Source organism: Falco cherrug, chromosome Z (assembly GCF_023634085.1).
Source record: "Falco cherrug isolate bFalChe1 chromosome Z, bFalChe1.pri, whole genome shotgun sequence".
NCBI lineage: Eukaryota > Metazoa > Chordata > Aves > Falconiformes > Falconidae > Falco > Falco cherrug.
In genome coordinates this window covers 64,233,217-64,242,165 of record NC_073720.1, presented here as the reverse complement: position 1 = coordinate 64,242,165, position 8,949 = coordinate 64,233,217, and the positions used below count along the sequence as shown (strand labels likewise).

At 39.8% G+C, this 8,949-nt stretch overlaps 1 long non-coding RNA gene across 1 annotated transcript; it reads left to right on the top strand.

The window, feature by feature from the left end:
• Positions 1-258: 258 nt before the first annotated feature.
• On the top strand, positions 259-3,759 carry LOC106631427 (uncharacterized). Its single transcript, XR_003561681.2, has 3 exons — positions 259-604; positions 1,464-1,718; positions 2,608-3,759. It is a non-coding gene; the product is annotated as an uncharacterized LOC106631427 (long non-coding RNA).
• The last annotated feature ends 5,190 nt before the right edge of the window (positions 3,760-8,949 follow it).

Genomic DNA, 8,949 nt, shown 5'->3' with positions numbered 1-8,949 from the left:
TCTTTTTTTTTTTTAAGAGGCAATGCTAACAATGTTTTCTTCTTCTTTAGAACACTCCATAGACTCTTTTACATTTATCTGCATATTCACAAGGAGTCTCAGTCTGATATCTAGTCTAAAGGTCAGTGTCTCTGATGTTTCAGTACACAATTACAGGTTATATATGGAAACAAAGTACCGCTCTGTTGTTTATAGAAGAGCAACAAAAAAGGCCTGGCAACGATTTATGAAAGACTCTGTGTGTGTGTGTGTGTGTGTGTGTGTGTGTGTGTGTGTGTGTGTGTCTGTGTGTGTGTGTCTGTGTCTCTGTGTGTCTCTGTGTCTCTGTGTATTTGTTTGGGGGTAGGGAGAGAGTGTAAAAGGTAGACAGGACAGAAGCTATCTTTCTGAAAGCATGGGGCAGGGGGGGAGAGAGGAACAACAGCTGAAGATTAAAAAAAAAAAAAACTAACAGTGAAATGTGCTAATCAGTGAAATAAATAATGTCCCAGAGGAAGTTCTTAAGTCCTATTGCATAGGACTTGAAAATTAGGCTGGAAAAAGCCCTAAGAATAAATACTATGGGGAATGACTCCATTGGCATTAGAATGGACTGAATGACCTAGTAAGTCTTTTCTGTTCCATAACTTATAACTTAATAGTTCTGTGAAGTTCTGCTGTAGAATTTGAACTACAAACCTCTTACCCAGACATGAACATAGCCTTCAGTTCACTGTATAGATACTCAATTTCTCCTCAAATAATTTAAACAGCTTATTTATTTATGTAACGCATTGTGTAAACATTCAGCTAATATTAAAAACATGCATTTCTTGCTTAATAGACTGTGTGTGATGAGAAACAGGTAATACATGTTAAAATCTGTTAAAGCCTTTTGTCGTAGTCTTAGTACTCTATTATGTAGTGTATTTTTTACAGCTACTTTCATACAAAATAGCTTAATGTTTCACAGTCGATTATAATTTGTAATAGAAATGATGGATGCAGATTCAGTATTTCAGTTGGGCAGCATCATATTATAGCAGTGCTAAGGTGAAAAATGTACAAAAGGCCAGTGGCTGGGTGCCATACTTCAGATTTTCAGAGAGAATAAATGAGCATGGGGGAATGAAACCAGGCTTAGGGAATAGAATTGGATTCTTTTATTAGAGAGAAGGCTAGGAGTCATAGGCCAGTGAGAGGGAAGATGAGTCTTCGAATGGAAATTGCTGAGAAGTAGCCAGTTAGACATAAGGAATCTGCCGCAGAAGCCGGGGTGAGAGGGATTTGTTGTCCAGTGTGAAAGGAGAGCAAGAAGCATGCTGCTGGATGAGCAGAAGGAATAGGTGAGAGATAAGATTGGATAGTACATACGAGGAGTAAGATAAAAATGACTAAGAGGCAGAGTGTGTACTGGTGGCTGGTGAAGTGAGGAATGAATCTGTGAAAGTTTTTGAAGCTAAGGTTAGGTATATCATCCCCAGGGGAGGAATGAGTATGCTGCTACATTTCTGACAGGAAGGAGCTTGAAGAGGAACGACCCTGAAAACTCACCAGAGAAGTTATCAGAATGTGTTTGGGAGTTGACATCTGGTAGATTTAAAAACTGCAGAGGTGTGGAAGGAGAAAATAAATGCTCTGGGACAAGATGAATGCCTGAGATCTTGATAATAGGGCCAAGAGGCATTTTAACAAATCAAGTATGTGGGCCGCTGGAGCTGCAAGTGAAGAGAGTATCCGTAAGAACCTCTCTGTGTGTACCAGACCTGGCAACTCTGTCCTCTTGCTTTCCTGACTGTCCTTGTTGCTCTCTTGTTGCTTCCTTTGCTGTACTGGGGCAGGAGGAGAGAAACACGGAGAGCTTCATACCCTCAAGTGCAAAAGAAGGGACCATCTGGAAAAGGAGCGTGAGGAGACAGGGGTCAAGGCAGTAGGAAAGAAGAAAGGCCAAGAAAGGAAGACAGAAAAGAGGGCAGTGTAAATGCAAAAAGGAAAGAATTATGTCATTAGTGCAGAGGATGGGGAATTGGGGCGGTCTGTTCTCAGCTGTCTCACAATTATTATGTGACCTTTGGAAGTTCATGGTACTTCTCTCTGTGACTTGGCCATCTTGCCTTGAAATGGTAATTAGAACAATGTGTGGATGTAAAAACACCCTTAAATCCTCAGCCAAAAATAATGCAGTTATGTTTTGTAGTAGAAGGGGAGCCTAGATGAGATGAGACACTACTTACTTGCAAGGCTTAAATTCTCTATGGAGGTACCTGAGACACTGCAGAACTGTGTTCTTGGTGTTTGAGGAGAAGACCCATCCAGGCTTTAGATATTTTCTGTGTAGGTGTGATTGCAAAAATTTAATTTGAAAAGAGAAGAAGCCTGATAAACAAATAAGAAAATGGCAAGAAAAACACTCTGAGGAATGCATAGATTTAGAAGTCTGGCAGTAAGGAATATCAAGTCACAAAAATATGTAATGCTGTGAAAATTTCCCACAAAAGGCAATAAATAACCTGAGAATCCAGACAATTTTATATAACGTTCAAAACTATTTCAGTGATGTCTTTGTCAATATGCAGTATGTGTACAAGAATCCAATAATCTTGTTATGCTTCTTCGTTCAACATCTAGGAGTTGTACCACAGCAGGGGCCATGAAACTTAGCTGATGTTACATGCCACAGCTATGATACAAGAAAATTACACACATCATAATCACTGGTTGATCGTTCTTCTTAAGGAAGAAAGGTATGTTTTTAGCTAAACTGAGTGGATCACATAGGTCTTTGTTTTAAAGCGGTGGCATGCACTCAAGCTGACATTGTTAGTATCAGGCACAGGCAGAGGTGATATGTTTAGCTCCTGAGCCTCTGCACAATCTGGACTTAGAAACCTGTGGGTCTTCTCATCACAATGTTTCTGTTTCCTTGCTTATAATTTCATGTAACAGTGATTACTTACCTTACATGGTGCCCTGAGGACTGTGTTTGTTAAACATATTGAGATCAAGTGCAATGTGATTAAAGACATCTGCATGAGATTTAGACGTGTATTGTGAATAACTACTATTACAGCAGACCTTCCAGTGACTGAAACCACTCACTTCTTTGGAACTAGAGGAAAGACAGACAGTTCAAAGAGTCACACACAGGTCTCTGCTTTATCTGCCTTAACTGAAGATGATTTGTGCTTTCAGACCCTTTAAATGGGGACGGCAGCAAACTTTTAGTCTTCTTCCCTGAACAGCCACGGAGATGTGGAAAAAGACCTGGTGCACATTTCTTTTAATTCTGGTTAAAGAAGCCTTCAGTCCTTAGGAGATGCTCAGGGATCCTTCTGAAGCCAAAGGTTTTCTTTGGTGTCCTGGAGCCAGAAGTGCTATTTTTATGCAACCATCTCCCCACAGAAATGCTATAAGAGAACCTGGAAGAAGTGCTGTGAGGATCACTGCTTCTGCAAAGTGGGTTCTAGTTGATATCCATCAAGAATGCTCAACAGAAAATTTCCAAGCTGTACTTAAAAGACAAGGATACTTACAAGTTATACCATACTCTGGACCATGGGATAGTGTTTTGCAGAGTACATACTCCTCCTTTCCTTTTTCTCCAGATTTGAAATTTAGGAATAAATCACAGAATTTTTATAACAGAATGTGGCTTTTTCATTTTTACAGTTCTATAATCGTAAGTGCACAAATGTGATGCCCTCAGAATTAAAACACTTGTGTTAAAATTTTGCCCAAAGCAAAGTTTTATAGCTTTTAAACAAAGTTGCTGGGTTTTAATTTTAATGGTGATATTAAAAGATATCTATGAGTACATTGACATTAATAAGAAGTATTAAAAAGCAGTGGTTTTATTTGGAGGAATGAATTTGTGTGAACTATTTCTACCTGTAAATCTTTTTATCTAGCACTCCGTGTTTTGCTGGTTAAAAGCATTCCTCTGAGGTCAAATAAAAATTTGTAATCAAATGCAGACCAACTTTCTCTTGTACTGCTGTTCGAAATGTTCTGAAATACAATCTGTTAGCATATTATTAATGAAAACATTTAACACTGAGGTCAAGATTTTCTGAAAAGAAAAAAAAAAGAAAGTGCACTTTTTCAGGAGAGTATCTGCTGTGTACTCATCTTACTTGTTCTTTGTAAAAAACTTTGTAAAAAAACCTGGGTTATAATTTGTCTTTTTGGGGGGAAAGTATTGTTGACAAGAGTGCATTGCAAATATAAAGTGTACAAAATAAGTGGACAATGGCTTCTACATGATTACTTTGCAAGGAGTATGTGTGAGAACTGTGCCAGTGTCGAGCACTACCCTTATCACATCCTTAGTTCCACACGGTTCAGGGTGAGGAACAATGCCAGAGTGTGACCTTAAGCAGAAAATATGAAGCCCTAAGTATTAACTGCCCAACATTTTAACATGTTCACATACTTCAGAATGATCAGAAACTTCCAAGGATACATCGCTGTATTCACACACAGTGTCACAACAACTCAGATTGCAGATAACTGTTCCTAAGTTCAGTTCTCCAGAAGGTATTTATAGAAAGAGCTTTGAGGAAAATGTGATTGTGTTCCTTTTATTTCTCTCTATTTTAGCCTTATTAAAAGGAGAAACTATGCATCTGAAAAGAAAAACATGAAGAGGAGACCCCATTGCCATTACTTTGGAGAGCTGAGAGGTGGAGAATGAAAAAGCCATTGGTCTCAGTTTTACTACCACAATGGCCTTTTATGAGAGGGATTAGATACGCCTAGAGCTGGTGCAGCATTCAGTGCTGCCCTGGACAACAGTCTGGAAAGAAAGACAATAAAAATAAGTTTGCATAAGGTTAAATCACCACAGACTAGCTAGATTGGCTTTTCAGGTTGTTTCTCATTTGGGGAAATGAGGAAAAACAGAAAGAAAGAGAGAAATATGGCTTAAAAGCTGGTTTGTTGGGATTTTTTTTTCCTTCTCTCCTTTTTTTTTTTTCTTTCCTGCAAGATGTAGCATTCAGAAAACATGTTGAGCGAGTTGAGGCATTAAAAAGATCAGTCTTTGGTTGCTGAATGAAAGACTGTTGTTCGTGTGACTCACATACTAAACAGAAATCTGCCTTCAAAGCCTATTTTACTGCCTAATTATATATACACAAAATGTAGCTGTCTGTTTCAATCAAATCCTAGGAAAAAGAATAAAACTCCTCTTAAGATGCAATTTTCATGTTTTTTCATAACCTTAAAACACACACTGCTAATGCAAAAGGGGTAAGTACAGCTGCAAAGTCCAGATAAGGCACCAGTAATTGTTTTTCTTTTAATTATTACTTTATAAAGACATTATACCTTCCACTCAGAATGCAGAAAATTAGTGTCCTCTCCTTTTTTTTTTTTCTTCTCTCCCCTCCTTCTCTTTTTGAGGTTTTCCTTTCCCCTCCCTGCCTCCCCCGCTCCCCCTCCCTGAAAGCTCTGTTATACATTTCAGGAGCAGCCAGCAGCTAAGAAAAGTACTTTTAAGCAACCTTTGTTAATAACAAGCTTTCAGGAGGGATCTAGGAATTTCAGCCCTCTACAAACTTCTGTATTGCACTGAGCAGTCCATATGAACAAAACCAAAGAAAAAGTGAAAAAATGCACTATAAAATAGAAAATAATGGCTGGCAATCAGCTCTCTTGGAAACTTTCAAGCTGGACAACATGTGTGAGCCATTTCTTTTATGAGAGACAAAAAAACCCCAAATAGATTGTAGCTCTTCCTGCAGTAATGTGAGTAGGTGCATATGTGAGTGTATGTACATACATATATAATTTTTTTAAATAATCTACTATTCAGAGCTATTTTTTAATAACTTCAACTGTAAAGTTTGATAAGCCATTACTAATTTACATCTTGCAGACACAAACCATTAAAATGAAATTATGTTTAAATGGCTTATCCAATATATGTCTAGCTGCTCCTTAAATATTTGTTACTCTGAAGACATCACTGGATATCTCCCTGGGAGTCTGGAGCGGTACAGACATTTACCCTGCAGATCTCTGTGCTGGTGGAAGACGTACCGTCCATCATCTGTCTGGGGAGAGTACATCATATTCTCCCTGACCTGAGTGCTTCCCTAGACCATTCCAGCCAAAATGAGACAAATTAGCAAAACTATTTTCCCCACTGTTTAAGTAGCTGAACTCAATTAGGCAGAAGTGGGTTAGAGGGGGCTCTTACTGGAAAAGGTGAGGTTTAGTAACTTGTGGGAAGAGGCATGGAAGTACAGTGATAAACAAGTCACAACAGACTGGGAAAATAACTCTATTTCATCTGCAATGGCTGTTTACAGCCTAATAGTCATACCCTGAAACTGCTTCTATTGTTGTTCGACCGTTGATTCTGGTAGAATATTATTGCTAATTACTAGAGGGAATAAGGTCAAAACTGGTCATTGAAAATCTAATTCAAATTTTCACATTTTCTGTTCAAGTCACTGGCATTACTTGTGCTCACAAAAAGGCTGATCTCTCCAAAACTGGGAAAAGTCTGTTAATTACAGAATTAATGAGATAAAGGGCCCGACTTGTTCTGCTGTGCAGTGCATGTGCATTCAGCCAGAAGAAGTTTTCTGGCAAACCTTTCTCCCACCTAATCAACGTCTAGTAATTTGAACTCTGACATAAGGCAGCCATGGGGTGAGTGGGTAAAATTTAGGAGTTCTGGCTGGTATGGTTGAGCTTGCGGGTTTGCTGTACTGCTGAATGCCCTGGCAAATGGGTATCCAGATCTCACGGACTGTGTCTTCTCTCTTCCAGACCGGTTACAACGGAGGCTTGTTGAACATAATGACTGTACTTTAGCCAGACAATAGGTATGCTAAGGAGATTAGCTGAAGCTACTTCCTTTACCTGCCTGCAGGGAGGGAATTTGGAGAACAAACACAGAACAAAAGACTTATGGATCAAGTGAAGTTACTGCAAAGTATGCAGGGGTGTGACTTTACAGCACACTAACTACTGCACTCTTTCTCATATGGGCATCCTTTGTGCACGGTAAGGGTGCAGCTGAGCCAGACACTTGAGCTGCTCTAAGAGCTTGCTGCTGCCAAAAGGGGCAGTCCCATTCTTCAGGCCCTGTTTTCCCACTTTTTCTCTAGCCCTTCAAGCTGTGTGGTCTCATCCTCTCCATTGCACAGCTCTGGCACTCGTTTGACCCCTAAGTAAGTCAGCGGAGCCTGATAAGCCAACAAAAAACTGCTGGCTGTTTTGTGGGGTTATGTTGCTGCTGGCTCAGTCACAGTCAGGGGAGCACTTGTGTCACTCTGAGGGGACACTGTCCACATGCAGGTTAGGTGGCAGCAAGGGAGAGGAAACTGAGGGCTGGACAGAGCAGGACCACCCCCTTCAGTCCCAGTAAACCATGACATTGGGTTATGCCGTTCCATCTCACTATACTGTAAGGACAGAGACCTGCCTTTTCCCAGACTGCCCTTCCAGCTGCCGTCACCAGGTCTATGGGCTGGACTGGCAAAAAATACTTTTTAAACATAAACCAATCCCATTCATTTTGCCAAGAGTAAACTAAGACACAGCCATGCAAGCACCTAATTCAAAGGAACAGGTAAAAACTTCCGATACTTTTGGGATAGAAGCCACTTCCTCTGGCACGGCTGAAGTAAAAAGAAATGATCTGCCTCTGTCCTTAGAGCATCCACAGTACGAGGGATTTAGTGCAGGAGAATGGCTATGCTATAAATTCACAACAGTACACTTTGCAGCGACTTCCTCACCAAAAAAAAGGTGCAAAGAAATGGAAGTGTTGGAACAGGGACTCACAGAGACACATGTGACATCCTAGGCAAATGAAGGGAAGGAATAAACCTGCTTTCACAGCAAAGAAGAGAGGTTTGGCTGATAGATCAACATATGTAATAGATGATTAGCTGAGCTGAAGGCACTAAATGGTTTGGACAGAATATTCTGGGCCAGGCCATTGACTACAGAAGAATGTTCCAAAATGGTAAGAAATCAGGAGTAAAGAAATAATTGCAAGAGTTACTGTTTCTTATCTTGGTCTGTGTATCTTTATGTTGAGTGAAATTCATTGAGCAGTTTTAGAAACCCAGAATAAATCTTTGGTATGACTTCTCTCAAACACAAGGAACCTGATACTAAATCATCTGATTTCTTGCCATGTTGCCCACTGGCTTCTTCCCTGTCTTCTGGCCAGGCTACTTATTTGTTGAAGCACCACATGCCTGTCTTAGACTCACCCATGGGGACTACTTTGTGCTGTATCTCCCTTGGCCTTCAGTGCATCAGTCTGGGATGGATTCACTGGCACACACAGAGCTACAGACTCATATTTTTTCACAGACGATTTCAACAGTCTTGTTCTTCACTGTGAATGTAACAAAACCAGAACTTTTTAATGACATTCTTGACATATTCCTGTTGTCTCTTCAGCTCTAAAGCTGATCATGGAGAAGTATCTTTAAGAGGCATCCCTACTTCTAGAACCAGCATAGACTCAATATTAATTCCAAATCTGTAATGGGATATCAGTCATGCAATCAATTGACCAGTCAATTAAAAAAAAAAAAAAAAAAAAAGGCACTCAGGAAAATATTGTCAGGTTGTTCCAGAGGTGGAACTTTAACTGTAGTAATACTACCGACCCAGCATAATACTGTGGCATCACCTAAAGCCAATGGGACAGGTACTGGCAATTTAGTCTCACATAAAGCCAGTGGTAAACTCCACAGGCAATGTCGCACATGCAGTTTGAAATATCGCAGGCATGCAAGGCCCTTTCAGTTGACTTTAATCTTCCATTAGTGAAGTTTTTGGAAGCAAATATTCTCAAACACACAAAAGAGGGACAAAAGCTTTTTTGTTGTTTGTTTAGTTTTCTTACCTTTTATTTTCAACAAAGAGTTGAAAAAACCCAAGAAAGTGTGGTTTATTTCTCAAACAGGTATTCATGAATACCCATCAAAATATGTG